Raw genomic sequence first — 19,299 nt, forward strand, 5'->3', positions numbered from 1 at the left:
GTGAAACATATAAAAGCCACCAACCATCCAAAAGAATCTGTGACTTATCGTGAACATCTGGCAAAGCTGAATGTATAGAGAACTGTATGTGGTCAGGCCTCATTTACGTCCTGATAAATACGAGGTCTTTCTTTTTGTCCTATCTCCTGAGCACCCCACATTTCATAGGGAGATCTCATTGGTTCTGTCTGCAAGTTCATCTGACACACGTTTTATCAAAAGCCAGTATGAGGGGACGGTCCCTTGATACACAGTTGGGATAGTTTGGAAATCAAATTAACCAATGCTAGCTAGCAATGATCGTATTACACTGAATAAATACCCTGACTAGATAGTTTACAAAAATCCACAAAAAGGTCTGATGGGTGGGGATGGGGGGAGGGAGGGGTAAAGTGCCCTTGGACAGTGTGAAGACCAGAGTTCAGTCTCCAGAATCTATAGTAAATGCTGACTGTGTCGGCTGAGTTAGCCCAGATCCAGGGCTTTGAGTTGGCCCGCCCCAGCATCTACCTCAGCTAGGGCCTGTCCTGCAGATCCAAAGCCACAGGAACCCCGAGACACAGGGCAACTACAGGACATCCGGGAGGAGTGCTGGTGAGGGGCCAGTATTGACTGTGCAGTGGGAGCCAGAGGCCTCCAACCAGACCAGTGACTCACCGCCATGACACTGCAAGGAAAGCATTTGGCCCAAAGGGTGTACTATGTGACACGCTGTGACACACTGCGGTTTCCATGGTGAGAGGTATTTTTTTTTTCCTTTTTAAAGTTTATTTTATTATTTTTTTTCTTTTGTGGAGGAGCTTGCAAGGGTGCAGGACAGGTACAAAGGCACGAGGAGATGAGTGGGGTTGGGGTGCGTGATGTGAAATTCACAAAGAAAAAATTTTAAAAAATTAAAAAATAGCTGACTGTGATGGTGTTTCCTCATAATCCCAGCATCAGGGAGGGGGGGTTGGAGGGAGTCTGAGAGGTTCTCCGGCCAGCCAGCCTTCCCTACTTGACCAGTTGCTGGCCACTGAGTGATCCTGTCTCTAACGAATGCCCGAGGAACTGTAAGAGAGGCCGTTTTCTTGTCTCTATGCACACATGTACGCACACATTCATATACACACTCACACACACACTCATACAGTCACATACACACTCACACACACACTCATGCAGTCACACACACACTCATACCCACATTCACACACACATATACACATACATATATACAAACATACATACACACACTCATACACATACACACATACATCCTCACACACTCATACACACACATGATCGCACATTCACGTACACAGTCACACATGCTCACTCACATACACTCACATATACACACTCACACACACTCATTCACACATGCACTCATACATACACACACTCATTCACATATATACTCATACACACACTCACACACACATACATACACATACCCATATACATACACACACATCCATACTCACACATACCCATACACACACATGCTCATACATTCACACACAATATCACACACTCACATACACTCATATATACACTCACACACACTAATTTATACATGCACTCATACATATACACATTCACACACATACATACACATACTCACATACACTCATACATACACACACTCATTCACATATACACTCTTACATACACACATACATACATACACACATATAAACATACATATACATACATACACACATACACACATGCATGTACACACACACTCATACATGTCCTCACACACACATAGACACAGGGAAAGCTCTCATTCTAGCCTAACAGCAGTTTGTAAAAGTGTCAGGAAAGCTCTGTAGCTAGGTTAGCCTCTGAAAAGCCAGTTTTCTCCTCAGCAGGGCTAACTCTGGTCCCCTGCAGGTCTTGAGGACAGTGGTCATTTTGCTAGCTTTTAAGTCTCTTCAGCTCTTGCAACTCTGGACTCCTAATAAGACCTCAGGCAGATTCTGTTAAGCTCGTGTCATGACCTAAGCCACACAGAGGCTGCCACGTGGACAAACCACTTTGGTTTGAGATATGTTCAGAAACATCTGCTAGAAACATCTGTAGGACACCGGTGTTGTTCTCAAACATCACAGGGTCTTTGCCTCCCCACTGGTTTGTTACAAAGCAGCCAGAATGATCTTGCTAAAAGGCATTTCAGGGTTTTTTGGAGTTTGTTTGGTTTGGGTATTATTTGTTTTTGAAGCAGGGTCTCATGTATCCCTGGCTGATCTTGAATTCAAAGCATAGCCAAGGATGACCTAGACCTCTGATCTTCCAGTTTCTACTGCTTCAGTTCTGGGCTAAAGGCATACATTATCACATTTGCATTTTTATAGTGGCAGGATTGAAGGCAGTGCCTTGTGCACCCTGGGCAAGCACTGTATCTACTGAGCTACATCACCAGACCTCTATGACACAACTGGATAAAATGACCCACATTTCTGACAACGTTCCCCTTTACTCTGAGGATTGGACCAGGACTCAGGCTGAGCCTGTGCACACTTCTTCTCCCTGTGCTCAGTTAATCTATTCTTAGGCCAACTCACAGGGATGCTTCCTGAGCTGAAGAAAACTTAGTTCTCCCCACACTCTCTTTCTAATTTTCATTTAATTGTATATGTATGGGTGTTTTGCCTGCATGTATGTCTGTATACCACATGCATGCCTGATGTCCACAAAAACCAGAAGTGGGTATTGGGCCCTCTAGAATTGGATGGCTAACTATGTGGGCGCTAGGAAATCTGAGTTCTCTGAAAGAACAGCCAGTGAGTGTTCTTAACTACTGAGCCATCTCTCCAGCCCCCAGCCACTTAGTTCTTAGTGCATTTCACTGCAATTAAGGAAATTAGCAGTGTTGGGAACTGAACTCAGGGCCTTGAAAGTGTGGGACAAGTGTCCTATCATTGATCTAGCTACCTCTTTGCAGATCAGACTGGTAAGGCAAAGGATGAATATCTCAAATCCTATCAGTCACTATCATTTTTTTCAACCAGCATTTTCAACATAATTTTGCACACTATTTTGTCTTTGTATTTGCATACAGATATTTAGAAGCTAAATATCTGTCATCAGGGAAAAAACATAATTCTGAAGGCTGGATGTGTTAGTCATGCTCTTACGTCTATTCAAAAAAGAGCACTATTTTTCATAACTTAAAGTATGTTAGTGAGGGGCTGGAGAGATGGCTCAGTGGTTACAAGTATCCTGCTCTAGCACCCTGAGCACCCAGGTAGGAGAGCTCACAACTGCCTTTAACTCTATCTCCAGAGGTATCAGATGCCTTCTGCTAGACCTGTGAGGACTTCACTCATAGAGTATATACACCCACACAGAGTCATACACATGAATCTTTCAAAAGAATTTAGCTAGTATGAAAACATACAGAAAATATCATTTTACTACCAACTTTATTGAAGGCTACCTGATGTGTTTTGAAAGCTTTGAATATATTTAAAATGTAAATAACACATCCTGTTGGCTGGAGCTTTTTTTTTTTAAAGCTAAACAGAATAAGACATTAGTAACTTAATTACATCCATGTTAGGCCTTAAATGTAAATATATACATGTGTAGGTATGTACATGTACACATATATGTATGTAAATACACAGGAGAAGAGAGACCACATCGATAATGGCTATCTTTTGGAAAGGGCACATCAAAAGAATGATCACCTTTTAAACGTATTTTTTAATGTATTCATTTATTAGTATGTATATAAATGTTTGCCTGCATGTATGTCTGTACACAACATTCATGCACAGCGTGTATAGGAGAGAAGAAGGCATTGGATCCCCTGGAACTGGAGTTAGAGGTGGTTGTGAGCCACCATGTAGGTGCTAAGAACCAAACTAGAGTTCTTGGAAAAGCACTCTGTGCTCTGATCTACAGAGCCATCTCTCCAATCCTCATTTATTAATATTTTGAGTAGTGTCTGTCTCATGTATACCAAGCTAGTTTGGAGCTTTTGTCTCTACCTCCCAAACACTGGGATTACAGGGATATGCCCTCTGCTCGTTTTATGCAGTACTGGGCATCCAGGCTTCATACATACTAGGTGAGCATTCTGCCAACTGAGGTACGCATTAATATTTAACATAGCTGCTTCTATAATATTAGGGAGAGCTGAAAAAAGAAAACAGATAAATAGCCAGGTGAGGATGAGCTGCCTTCTTAAGACATTACGATTATGACAGGTTTGTGTGCCAGGTTTGGAGGACCACTCAAATCTTTAAGAAATGTTATCATTATTATGCGTGTGAGTGTCTGGTACATGTGTGACTGTGCATGCCTCATATGTGGTGGCCAGAGGACAGCTGTGTGGCATCAGTTGTCCTTTTCCATCTTTTCATGGGGTCCAGGAATTAAACTCAGAGCTACAGGTTTGCACAGCAAGGACCGTCACCCATTGAGCCATCTTATCCACATTCAAATATTTTTAATATTTTTCCTTCACATGAAGAAAATCCAATCATTAAGAAAAACATCTATAGATAAAGGACAGTTTGGAACACTATAGCACTCTCTGCAGGGCACACATCTCTCTCGAGGTCGATTCTCTACTGGTGACTTATGGTTGGACAATCAAGGCAGGGTGTACACGGAGAGTTTATGAAGAACAAAAACCCATGCTGGGCACATACATATGACAAGACACCATGTGGTGGCATGAAACTTATGGGCAGGGTACAGTTGGTGACTTTATTCCCATGGCTCTGTGTTGTTTGTGTTGTATCTTATCTCCTGGTGTTGTGCAGGTATGTTTTCCTACACTCTCAGACTAAGAGTAGCAAGGTCTTCTCTGTAAGGCCCTGCCCTTGGCCAGTGTGGGCCTTCTAACAAAATGTCTCCATGCTGAGCAGCTGGCTTAGTTGAAAGGGATACTAGTGGGTACTGGGAACCATGGGCTTGGAGTGGAAAATGAAGCATTATATTCTGTTTTAGCCTTAAGCCTAGATCCTCAATGTGCACAGTATGCAGTAGTATACTATGTTTAGGTCTAGTGATCTTGTACACACATATTGAGTGTTGATTCACAGAAACAAGTTTTACTTATTTATTGAAAAGGCCACATATTTTTTTCTAAGCAGAAGTGCTTTGAATAATTAAACTCCGGCCTAACAAACAGATTAATAGATCAGTTCTTTTTCAAGTATAATTAGTCTTTCTTGGATTCATTTTCTGTGTAAACCAGAAGGAGCATCCCTTGTGTTAGTGAAGATTACTAACCCTTCACATACATGGGTTCCACACACAGGTGTTCATACATCTGCTCACAAAAAACCTTTGAAAATGAGTCATACGCCTGCACTGAAGATGTCCACCATCCCCTAAGCAATACACTAAGACAACAACTGACAGGGCGTTCACCTTACAATCTATTTTATAAGGAAGTAAAGACGGTTTAAAGTAAGAGCATCCAACCTTTTCACATCGCAACATGATGTTACATTGTGTGAAAATGTTGGGCCACATTGGATGTTCTCCAGGGCCACTTAGTTCTCTATGGGCTACAGGTTGCACATATCTGGCAAGAACAGTGTGCACACTTGTAATGGGAGAGTGTGCAGATACCGTGTCATTTTGTGTAATTTTATTTTCATTTCATTTCAAAACACTATGGTATTAAATAAGTCCAAGTGGTATCGAGTTGGTCTTTGTTCGGCCTTCATTGTCAAAGATGAAGCAGAACCGAGCCCAGGAGCACAAGAACACCATCTTACAGAGGTGACCAACTCAACAAGGGGGTCTAGCAGCAAAATTGTCTTGAGATAAAGCAGGGTGGTGAGGACAGGCTCTTCTTCCTTCCCTGGCACTGACTGAGACTGTGGCTCCAGCAGGAGACAGATGGATGGCATCAGGAAAGCACTGGGCCACCCATGGCTAGTCAACTGCCATTGTCATGGGCTGGGATGCTACCCCTAGAAGGGAAACTAATGGTTCCGGTTTCTACCCAGGCCATTCCCCAGCCTTGTGGATTTCCTCTTGTCCGGCTTTCTCCAGGTTTTCATAATCCATGATGACCTTGTTTCTGAGGAGCCAAAGACCAGAAGACTTCAGCCTTGACCACTTCACGCACTATGCGTATGCCAACAGCTTCTGTCCCCAGCTTCTGTGGCAGAATTGTGACTCCACCAACATCATATAGTGGCTTCCCATCACTCTCGCTGTCTTTCGAGTTCATTTCCCAGTGCTGAGAGCCTCCCACCTCATTCTGCGGCCATGGATATCAGACATGGCAAAGAAATGAACCCTAGATCTTCTATCCCTGGGTCCAGGCTGGTTAATGTGGTCATGGATCAGTATGGTACCCCCAATCTTAGATTTGGGGTGAGCCTTATAGCTACATTAGTGACCACACAATTGTCTCCAACCAGAAACCAGAAAACCCTGACTGAGAATGTCACATTCCACAGTGGCTACACTGCATGCACATGGAATCTGTCCTGCAGCATCACACGGGGTCAGCCATGCAGGAAATTATACCCCAGTTGGCCAGCATGACCTGGTCTTATGCTTTGGTCAAAGCTAGGTGTCTCAGTGTGGTCAAAGATCTAGGTTAGTACTGACTTATCAGTTAGACTTCCTAACACAAAACCACAGATCAATGCTAGTTGAGACTGGTGCTTAGTATAAGAGAGAAGCCATCAGACAACATACTAGAATCATATGTAAATCCGTCTCCACGTTCTCATCAATGCCTGCCCGATGACTTTGCATTTACCTGGTCTAGCCTTCTCCGTCTCTGGGTCTCATCTTCATTGTTCTTATGTGTCATTTTAAAGACGGGATCTGAGCATCTTCAATTTTTGTTTCCCATGGGAAGGGGAGCCCCAGAACACATGTTGGAAAACAAGGACTGACTATGTACAAGAAGTTAATGCTTTAGTTCACAGTCTTTGGACTACAGGACCTCCCAACATGTTTTGAGATCCTGCATTGTTTAAAAATGTATCTGTGATGAAGAAATGTTTCTTGATAGTGAAATGAAGCTGGACAAAGTTATCATCATCATCATCATCGACAGAGTCTCTCTACACAGCTCTGGCTATTTGAGATCTCACTATATAGCCAAGGCTGGCCTTGAACTCACAGAGATTCACCTGCCTCTGTCTCTCAGGTACTTGGATTAAAGACATATGCCACTGTGCCTGCCAGATACTGCATTATCAAAAAATAACACCAGAGAGCTGTTAAATATCCTTAATGCACTATATTCCTAATAATATGTGACATGCCTGTGAGAACAGGGGTAGACAGCTAGAGATAGGAACATATGGTAGGGACACACACTATCACTGTTGATAGGCACAGGGAGAGTGCAAAGGAGTGGAGCCCTGTTCTGTTACTCACAAGGCCAGAGTTGATGCAGATGGACTAGGCCATAAGAGGATGTGGGGAACTGAGCTGGAACTCAGCCAGACGGAAGCCTAGGGCACTGTGATTCATTAACAATATCCACATTAACAATATCCACATTAACAATATCCACATTAACAATATCCACATTAACAATATCTACATTAACAATATCCACATTAACAATATCCACATTAACAATATCCACATTAACAATATCCACATTAATAATATCTACATTAACAATATCCACATTAACAATATCCACATTAACAATATCCACATAAACAATATCTACATTAACAATATCCACATTAACAATATCCACATAAACAATATCCACATAAACAATATCTACATTAACAATATCCACATTAACAATATCTACATTAACAATATCTACATTAACAATATCCACAGGCAGGGGGGAGGGGAGAACAGAAACAGGAAGTGAAACCAAGGCTCCACAGGTGGAAGAACGGAGAAACTGCCAGGAGGGAAGTCAGGAAGGGGGAGGTCATGCTGGGAGTGGACTAAGGAGTTTCACCTGCTCCAGGGTGCTCATTACAGGGTGATAGCACTCAGGTCTAGAGTGGACAGCTACTTACAAAGTCACCCCTACCATTTCTTTAGAAAACAGAGCCAAGAGAGAACAAGGAAGAAATGGAGACTTAATGGGGAGAGGGCAGGTGAGGGGAAGCCCAGGAGGGCGGGTACTGTGCAGAGGGACAGGGTAGGTCTGGGCTCCTGCCCTGGGTACACCTGAGGCTTCTTACCTTCCCAGTGATAGTCTGTCAGTGTCTGGAACTATGCATTTTGGCCTGCTTACCTCTAAATTCCTTACAAGCTCCTAAGTTAATAAAGTTCTGGAAAAGATAGTCTCAACTTCTCTAAGACTGTTAAATCAATCATTGCTTGAGTCAAACCCGGCTTCATGACTCAGGCGATTGGATTTCAGCACTAGCCCTTAGCATGCCAGCATCTGCTTTTCCCAGGGCACGGGGTGGGGGAGAGGATGCCTAAGTGCTTTCTAAGAGGGTGGGTCTCAGGATTGTGCTAGAAGTCAAAGGCAAAGCTGTTCACTCGATTCTAGCTGCATTTTCCCTCTCTCTTCTTGGTCACCCCCATATCCCTGCACTTCACTCCCCGATCTGGAGACTGGCCAGATGATCTTACTGGTCTTTCCCGATTCCGGTTTCTATGATTCACCAGCTACAACAACTAGGGTGGGGTCAAAGACACAACTCCAGTCTCAGGCTATGCAGCCCAAAAGTAAGGACTCGGTAACACTGTTAGGATGAGAGAAGAGAAGGGAAGGAAGGAGGGAGAGAAGGAGGAGGGAGGGAATGAATTTTCTTTCTTATCAAAATTTTTATAAATATTCTTCTATGAAATTTGAGGCAAAAAAGGCTTATCCTGTAATAGATGAAAACATTCTTGGTTTTGATCCTCCAAGCCACCGCCCACCCAAAGCTGCCAGGATCAATCTGGTTATAACCATCACTGACTTCTTGGATGGGTTTATCCATTGCAGCCACCATTAGACTCCACTAAGTGTTGGACAATAGGCAGGGCTGGGCAACAGGAAGTATGGAAGCAAAAATTATAGGTTGGCAAACATCAGAAAAGAAACACAAGTATATGAGAACACAGGAGGAAAAGACTAGCCCTTTGAGGGACAGTTAACCATTAGAGAAAAGCAAGCCACTCCTTCTGAACCAATGCTTCAGTTACGCAGAATTCTTTGAAGTTATTGCACAACCTAAAAGTTGAAGAGGAAATAGAATACACGCCCATGCATTCTGGACAGGCAGGAAGTGGCTGGGCAGAGGTGTGAGTGTTTATTTTTACACAACCCATCCAAGGTAAAGGCTGGTGGCAAGGCTGGTTGCTAGGGATATGATTAATCACTCCTTTGTGAGACTATCTTCCGCTGCTTAAGTATTTCTGTCAAAAGCAAATCCTGGTCATTGGAGCAGAGTTTTGTGGAAAAGCTAACGGTCATGCCCAGCCAAGGCTGGTGACTAAGAAACAGAAGTGAGTGGGAGGCTAGAGAACTGTCCGGTTAGGGTTAAAGGTATACAAACACAGCCAGACTCTAAGTTGAGGACTCTGATTTATAAATGTAGCAGGATTGCTTTTGTTTTAAAGACATTCAATCATTTTGATCTGAGGGTCAAAGTCAAGATCTATTAGTCCAATCAAGCTTTTATAGTTTGCTGATGCACTAAATAGTTCAGAAAGAGCAATACTACTTTAAAAAACTACTTGTTTGGAGGGAAGGATAAAGTGGTAAAGATTCATGGGCTGAGGTGGAGATACTTCAGTGGTGCCACCGTTATATGTAAGGACACTACAGCAAAAGACTCTTTTTTGGGGGGAGGTTGGATTTGTTTTTTTCGAGACAGAGTTTCTCTGTATAGCCCTGGATGTCCTGGAATTCACTCTATAGGCCAGCTGGCCTCCAACTCAGAAATCCGCCTGCCTCTGTCTCCCAGAGTACTGGGATTACAGGCGTGTGCCACCACCGCCCTGCAACAAAAGACTCTTAAAAGCTAACACGCCAAGGTCTGAATAGGAGTATACACCAGTAGTGCCAGTAGAGGCAGAAGACAGTTCTAAGCCTTGCTCAGACACATATCCAGGCTAGACATGGGTTCAATATACAGCCAAGAATGATCCTGAACTTCTGATCCTCCTATTTCATCTTCAGTGCTTAGGTTATAGGTAGCCACCATGTCTAATCAAGCCAGGGTTGCATGCTAAGTGGGCACTCTCCTGAGACACTTTTTCAAACCTGAACTGTTTTTTTTTTTTTTTGGATTTATTTTTACTTTATGTGTATGAATGTTTTGCCCACATACATGTGTGCACACAACATGCATGTCTGTTGGATGCCCTGAAATTGGAATTACGGATGTTTGTAAACCATCCCATGGTATTGAGAATCGAACTTGGGTCCTCTGCAAAAGGAGTAACTGTTATAATTGCTGAGCCATCTCTTCTGCCCCTGAAAAAGTCACCGATCTTTTTTCAGAGTCAGAGCTTCTTCAAATGATGTGCTTGGAGTTCTATTCTCCATAGAGGAAGTATGGAAAGAAACCCCTACTTTATTTAGCTTTACTCTCTCACACAAGCACAGACCTGACGTGCTCATAGGAAGGCTGTAGAACTCACCGTCCTATGACTTGCCTATCTCTAGTACATTTGCCACTGAACCTCCAAGCCAGGGCATAGGTGCATTTCAATAATAATGGCAGGTTTGCTTGGCATTTAAGACATAGGGTAGCTGGCTTGCTCGGAAAGAGTTTTCACTGTGCCCTTAGGTTTACATCAAAAGGTAGCTTCCCAATACTGCCCTTCATTCCCAACCATCCCCCATCTCTTGTATAAAGAATGTCTTTAGAGAAGGTCAGCCACGTTGCCTACTCTACCCCCAAGATCCGTGGAAAGTCTTTGATTAACTCATGTCAGCAGAATGCCCCTCAATGCTCCTTTCACAAGTCCCCCAACACAGTATATTCTGTAGGCTGACTCCTCCTCTCCTTCCCCAGTGGAGAGGCTGTCACCCCATTGGTGACCCGCTACTCCAATAGCCCATGGCTATGTATGTACCTCTGCAGTATTGTACTTTATTTCCCAGCTTGAAATTCCCAAAACTCCCTTTCAAAGTTTAGTCCCAATGGTTGTATACCCCTCACTGAGTCAACCTGACATCATTTCACATTTGCAGTGATGTGCCACCTAAAAGGAAATTTTCTGTCCATTATGTATTAAGCTGCCACCTGATAAATTAAGTGTTAAGTGGCTAGCCTGTAGAATAGGCTGAAAAGTTTGAGGACTTGAGACATAAAATGACATAGGCTTGAAGAGAAAAGGGATGGGTCGTATCTATTGGTGGGGGGGAAGCCAACCTCAGTGCTAGTCCCAGCCCCTCTTCTAACAATTGCCAGCTCTGGAGGCCTGGGAGAGAGCTTGTTTGGTAAAACAACGCTGTACAACCCCCACCCCTGCCTGAACCCACATAAAAGAGATGGGCATGGTGGTAAACTTGGAATCCCAGTACTAGAGGAATGGACAGACAGATCTCTCTGGGTCTTGTTAGACTAATTGATCCAGAGAGCTCCAGACACAGAAAGAGACTGCCTCAAAAACAAGGTGGAGAAGAACTAAAAAAGATATTCAAGGTTGATTTCTGGCTTTCACACACACACACACACACGTGGAGAAGAACTAAAAAAGATATTCAAGGTTGATTTCTGGCTTTCACACACACACACACACACACACACACACACACAGAGGCAGGCAGGGATGGCTACCTCAAAGCTCATCCACTCACATTTCTCAACCCCTCAAAGTTATAGCTGACAGCTGTAGCCTGCTGGATGTGAATTAGTGGTAGCACCAGCTGCTTGGAGGCAGAAGGCTTCCTGTCAGCAAACTCAGCACTCCCCTGGATACAGAATGACATTTTGGCCCCAGGCACTTACAAAGTTACGCAGTGCTGGCTCCTTATGAGTAAAAGTTTGCAGGCACTAGGGTGTAGCATTAAAAAGAGCCAAACTGAATTAGGAACTGACCGACCACTCTATTAGCCTCCCCCGCCACCCTCCACACTGGGACACAAAGACGGTCAAGCCTAATACTCTGAGATTTCACAACTTCCTTCAGCACGCTTACTGTACTCTGAAGCCACCAACTCAGTTGTGCAACTGTATGAGATCGTAGGTTGGAGCTGGACAAAACTGTCATCTGCTTGCAGAGAATTCTCGTCACTTTTGGTAGGACAGAGGGCAGACTTGCAAAATGCATTCTGTTGTGTCATTCTGCATGACAGTCAATGTGTTTGCAATATTCTGAGGCCCTAGACTACCTGGTTAAACTTAAAAGGCTGATTCTACAATATACAAACTAGATATAAAATACACTATATTTTAAAAAAGACTTTTTTTTTTTTTTTAATTTTTAGGCAGGTTGTTTCGCCAGCATGGCTGTGTACTATGTGCATGCAACAAGCAGTACTTTGAGAAGCCAGAAGAGGGGGCGTCCATATCCTAGAACGGGAGTTAAAGACATTTGTGAATTGCTGTGTTAGAACCGGAAATTGAACCTGGGTCTCTGGATGAGCACTCAGAGTCCTTATCCATCAAGTCATCTCTCCAGCCCAATGCAATCTCTGTCCTAGCTGTACTCTCTCATCCAATAAAACAAACAGCTCTTAAAACCATCCTTTAATCTGAATCCATTTACGTTCTAGCCCCTATTATTGAAGATGCATTCTTCAGTGCTTCCCAAAGGATGATTTTTTAATTGAAATATTAAACTCGAATGTAATTATGAACCATCATCTTGTGTATTAAATCATGTACACATCATGTAATGTTCAAATCGGGTGAGCATATCTGACTCTTTAAGCATTCTTCACTTAAGTGTCAATCTTTTTTAGAGCTTGTTGAAACAGAATAGCACCTTATCTTTTCCTGTTGTGCCGCTGCAGGGCAGCAGCACTTTCGGGGCTTCTTTCTTTTACCAAAGAAATGCTCTGTATCTTTGATTAGCCCTTTCTCGCTTTCTGTTGAAATCTTCAGAGACAAAGGCAAATATTGTCTCACGAGTTATAGAGGCAGTAACACTGACAGTGGACACGATATTGTCTTTGTTTATTGGAATCATAGCTATAGGTGGGATGGAAAAGAAAAGGTTGCAGTTTAAAGTTTGTTTCAGCAGTTTATGTTGGACGCAGGTCTGTGCAAAGGCTGGTTTGCAAACACACTCACTGTCACTGGAGACTGGTCCATGTCAGTGGTGAATGGAAGAACAGATATTTTCTCAGCATTCCAAGGACTGCAGATAAGCCTTTGGGTCTTGGTGGTGGTATTACATGAAGAAGCAGAGGCTATGTATTCAAGTTCTGACAAGCTTTGCACCTGGGAAGAATGTCTTCTAGACTTTAAAGTATGTTATCTTTCAAATCGAATCTTTACTTTTGTTCCTTCTCTTTTCTTGGAGACGGGGTCCCACTGTGTAGCCCAGGCTGATTTTGAATCCATTGAGTTAGGCTAACATTAAATTAGTATTATAAAAATGTGTCTGAAAATACAAGTTCGTACCATTCTAAAATCAAAATTCCCTTCCCCTAGGCACTCCTTCTGGTTACTGACTTACCTTTCCACATTCTGCTCAGGGCCTCTCCACTCTCCACGGTCTCCTCCCTCACCTCTCAGCTGTACTGCTGACTGTTGTCTCACATCCTGAAAGCTGAGGAGGGCTGAGTCTAATAACACTCTCCCACTTAGCCTTCATTTTCCCTGAATTCCCTGATAATACAAATAGCACCTTTCAAAAAGATCTACTCTGTAATAACCTAAATTCAAAACAACAATGCAGAAATACATGTTAAGTATATGCATTGCTCTTGTATACCTAACATCAACGCTCCCTACTGCCCTTTCCACATCTAAGGCTTCCAACTTATAAATAAGTTAGACAGCATATCTCATATCAATATACACATAGGCATTTACTTCCCAAGTATTAAAACAAGATTAGCCTTCGTCTGCCAGTTCTTACTGTGCCTAAGTATGCTGCTCTGATAATACCCTCCATTGGACCAGAAACCAAGGCCAAACCACGGTCATGAGTCAGTTAGCTAGTGTCCACAATTAGGAACAACTTTCCTCTGTCTTTCATAGAAAAGATGGGATTCTTGAAAATCTCCAACCACTTGCTTTATAGACCGTCTCTGCTTTGGGTCCTTTGGTTATCGCTCTATGATGGACACCTTTATGCCAGGAAGATCCCATATTACTGATACTGTACTTTCTTCTGGTGTAAACTAGGAAACACAACTATTATGTTCCTGAATCTTATTAGTGGCTACCTTCTGTCTTAGGACAGATTCTGACATGTTTTTCAACTCTAAGTAAATTAATGAACACGTTATACTCACCAAATAATAACAAATTTCAGGGTGATTCTTTAAATAATTGTTCCTATTTATCATCAAAAAAAAAAAACAAAAACAAAAACAAAACCTCTTGCTAACTTTAACATCTGCTGACTGCTAAATACTTGTTACTTTAGTGCTTACAAATGGGTGACTTTTCTGACTCCATCATTCCATTGGCCTTCTGTAGAACTGAGCAGCCCCCTCCTGTTTGCTTATTCATTTATAATCAATACAGACTCTTGAATTACTATATTACTCGAAGGGTTGCAGATGATTAGTATGGTCACTTAATGTTTAAATTTTCTTGGACCTGGGACTCCTTTTCAGTTAGCCCTGTGTCCTTCTGATTTCCCCCCACCAGTCTCTGGGCATTTTATGATACAACCAAAATGTCCAGTTTCCCCTGCTATCCTTTTCCTTATTCATTTCTGCTGATCCATTCTGCCCTTTGCGCTGATTTCAATCACCATGGATACACCAGTGACTCTGAAATCTGTATTGATGTACCTTCTAGCTTGAGGGTAACTCTTTAAGATACAAGTCATTTCTACATCAGTTTAATGTGTTGATAGTAACTGACATCTTTTGAACCATTGCTCTGTTGTGTAGCGCAGGCGCTGAGATGGTTCCTTTAACAACGTTTTTTCCCCATGCACTAAGTCTCTTTTATACCCCTAAATGTGTCCATGGCATGTATGGTTACTTAAAAATAGGTTTATACCTGTGAGCTACCATAATAACTGCCGGTGCAACAGTGGCACAAATGGTACAGAAATAACCAATTACTGTCTGATTGGATTTATGTCCCACTCCATGAGATAGGACCTGTATCTGCCACTGTTAATGGGGCCAAGAACCTGTGACTAGCTAAGTTACAGGCTCCAGGGAAGAATCTTCCATTATTCTGCTAAAAGAACATAGTATTAAAAAGACTCATAATGATTTTCTGTTATAGCCATAGATCAGTGCATCTTTTGATCCTCATCAGAGAAGCTATTTCTTGCAGCAGATAGCTATAAACAGGCCTACAGCTGTCAATGTACAGAGAGAAAGAGAGTAGGGATTGCTCATTCCTAAATGGGATGCCTATATCACACCCTTCCCCACAAGGCTTGAGCCTTGTGCATCTTCATGGGAGAAGGGGTAGAGGATTTTAAGAGCCAGAATGGTGGGTAACTGAAAGGAAACAGCACTTTGGAGACACATCAGGATAGATGTACATATGATTTTCAGTGATTGGGATAGCTAGTATGCACAAGCTCAAGCCAGAGAAATCTCGACACAGACAAGGGAGGGTGAGAATGAAGTCCTATCCGTAAAACTATTGTTATGCTATTGACTACCGATGGCTGCAGGGAGAGGGAGTCAGTTTTCTTTAAGGGTGTGACCCCTGGTGAGTTGACCATGCTCCAGGATAGGTCTTGTAACTAAGAATATCTGGACAACACAAGTTGGAGTCGATGTGTTTATAAACAAAAAACAAATAAGTAATCCAAAGTTGAGTAGGAAGGGACATGAAGTAGATCTAGGAAGAGCTGGGGCAGGGGGAGTGAATATGATCAAAACTATGAAATTCTTAACATTCTTTAAATAGTTATAGTCTTTGCACATTTTTCTCCTCTCTTCAAGACTGTGGACTTAGTGACTTATTTCTAACCAGGAGAATATGGCAGAAGTCAGTGTTTGACTTCTGAGCTACCACTACTTCCTGTTGCTCCTTTCCAGGGCTGCTAATGCTGGGGTATGCAGGCTGCTGTACCATCAGGACATTTGGGCAGTGCTACACAGCAATCCAGGCAAAAAGGGCCCATGACTTACTGCCAGTGACAGAAGAACCAAGACCTTCCACCTACATACATCTGTGTGAACCTTGGCTTGGAGGAAGTGAATGTCTCCACTCAACAGCATGACTACAATTACAGCCCTTGAGCTTGGGGCAGTAAGCTGGGCTGCACCTGGACTCCAGCTCATTAGGACTATGAGACAGTATTTGTCATTTAAACAAGTTGTCTTAGGTAACAACACTCAGCAACCATAGTGTCCAAACCCAGAATCGAGGGAGTAGAAATGGTTAAAGCAAATACTTCTGATGTGTTTTCTTCCCTAACCACACTTCTGTTTTTTCCAGGGAATAGTACCACCATTCTCCCAGCATTACAAATACTTCTGGGTAAGCTGTAGTTGATTGACAGTGCTGACTTATTCTAGACTTTTCCCCATTTTCAAATCCTACCTCATCATGTCCAGCCTTTCACCAATGCACTCCATAGACTAATACTGACAAGAGCCCTTTCCGGACCTGATCGCACTATTTATTTTGTTAAGTTCACTACAGGTTTCCAAGTTGTGTGGGATAGGATCCCAGTGTCTGAGTCGTAGTTTCCTCGGTCATCTCTATGTTCACAGCCTGGGTTTCAGCCAACTTTGATCTTTTGATATTCTGCAGCTTTTCTTCTCTAACTCCTACTAATCAAAAACAATAGCAACAAAACAAATCAGCTGAAGCTTTATTTCAGAAACACCTTAATTATCAGGAGTTGGTTGTGTGTATGACTTTTTCTTCTTTTTGTAGTTATAAGGATGGAACTCAGGCTCTTGTCATGTATACTAGGCAAGCTCTCTACTACTGAGCTATATACCCCCATTTAAGATGATTTTTAACATGTATTTTATGAGAGCATTCACCACACTAAATCTACTAGAATATATGTATACCTACAAGGAAAAGAAAAATCTGATTTGGGACAGGGATCATGTAACCATCTATCCTTGATATCTACTTATTTATTCTGGAACGAGACATGTATCTACTGAGTATGGTAACTGTACTGTACTCTATATTATACTGTTATCTAATGATGAGCAAATATGCTTCCTTCCCTCAAGAGTTTGTTTTCTGTGAACAATACTGTGAGATCTGAATGTAACAAGAGGACAATAATAGTGACTTGGTGGATATTTCACGACACAAAGCTGTAGTCAAATTCTTTTACCTGTTTTCTAAGATATTTATATAAATTATATACACACATAGAAGAATGAATGAGCCAGGTTTAGGTTGACGATATTGTAATATCTCATTTCCCCCCTATGTATCTAGATTGAACTTTTGGTCATAGGCATGGTAGGTAAGTGAGTACATAACTCCCCAGCTTGGATTAAAAAAATAAAATAAAATAAAAAACCAATAAAAATGTTGCTATAGTATTATCAACATTACTTCCTTGCTTACAAATCCCTTCGTATTTGTAGCAATGTAGAACAACAGACACTAAATGTGTTTAAAAGGAGCCTTTGCTAAGCACAAGTGGAAAACCAGCTCTACATAATCTGAGTTGTCCACAGGTTTGTTCACATGTAGAAAGTAGAAGCCTCTTGACATGCAGACTGCAACAAGTACTGTCCATCTTTGGAAAAGAGCTAATTTCGAAGGGATCTTCTAATGCCACATCTCTAAGCTGAATATCAAATTAGTCACAACTAAAATATTTCTGGATTTGTACAAATGTGACAAAGTTTAGGAGGAAGGTGAAGTGCTTTAAAAGGAGAGTGGTAGGTTGAGAAAATGCTACATTAAATTTATACAGTAGGGGGCTGGAGAGATAGCAAAGCAGTTAAGAGTACTGACTGCTCTTCCAGAAGTCTCCAGTTTAATTCTCAGCAACCAGATGGCAACTCACAATCATCTGTAATGGAGATCGGATGCCCTCTTCTGGTGTGTCTGAAGACAGTCACAGTATACTCATGAAAAAAAAAATACAGTAATTGGATGTTATACATACTTTTAATCCCAGCACTCAGGAGACAGAGGCAGGTGGATTTCTTTGACTTATAGGACAGTCAGGGCTATGTACAGACCCTGTGTCAAAAAACAAAATGAAAATCTGTATAGGTAACTAACCCCTCAGAATCAATGCAAAAGAAAGCTTGAGAGTAGAAGGTAAGAATTTCAACTTAAATTACTTTAGACGATTTTGGGTCTTCCTTTTCTTTTTGAATTAAGTAAATTTTATGTGTATGAATGTTTTGTTTATATGTATATAAGTGTACCACATAGATGCAGTGCCCATAGAGGCCAGAAAATAGGTCATCTGATCCCCTGGAACTAGAGGTACAAATGGTTGTGAGCACCCAAGTGATTGGGAATCAAACTTGGGTCCTCTGCAATAATCCATTTCTTTAGGGTTCTCTCTCTCTCTCTCTCTCTCTCTCTCTCTCTCTCTCTCTCACACACACACACACACACACAGAGAGAGAGAGAGAGAGAGAGAGAGAAAGAGAGAGAGAGAGAGAACAACATGAAAATTGCATTTGATGACAAAGCTTGTATTTCTGAGATGACAAACACATTTCTGATATTTTAGTGTTTATTAAAAACAGGTAACAAAAAGTAAACATATTCTGTCCCTTCAAATCCAAACTGGCACACCTACTACTGATGCTGCTTTCTGAATTAACCACAATACATAGGAAAAGAAAAAAATCCACCAGGCAATGGTGGTGCATGCCTTTAATCCCAGCACTTGGGAGGCAGAGGTAGGTGGATTTCTGAGTTCGAGGCCAGTCTGGTCTACAGAGTGAGCTATAGGACAGCCAGGGCTATACAGAGAAACCATGTCTCAAAAAACAAAAACAAACACACACACACACACACACACACACACACAAACAAATCCTAGTCTTAATGGCACCTTCACTATGTCTGATAGGATGATCAAGTTTTTTCTTTCTTTCCTGGAATACCTTCATCCTCATGGTTCTCTGCTTTGGGCAGTATTTCACCACATTTACATGGAATTTGTGCAAAGTAGTAGAGATATTGTCACCAAAGCTGTCACACCACAGAATGCTTTTTGTTTTTATAAAACACAAGTGTGGTTGCCTAGTAAGAAAATATTAATTTGCCACTTTTCAGAGATGAGGATTTTTTTTTGTTTTGTTTTTGTTTTCACTTCTGGCGTCCACACAGGAATTTAAACAGG

This window comes from Apodemus sylvaticus, chromosome 7 (assembly GCF_947179515.1).
Source record: "Apodemus sylvaticus chromosome 7, mApoSyl1.1, whole genome shotgun sequence".
Taxonomy (NCBI): Eukaryota; Metazoa; Chordata; class Mammalia; order Rodentia; family Muridae; genus Apodemus; species Apodemus sylvaticus.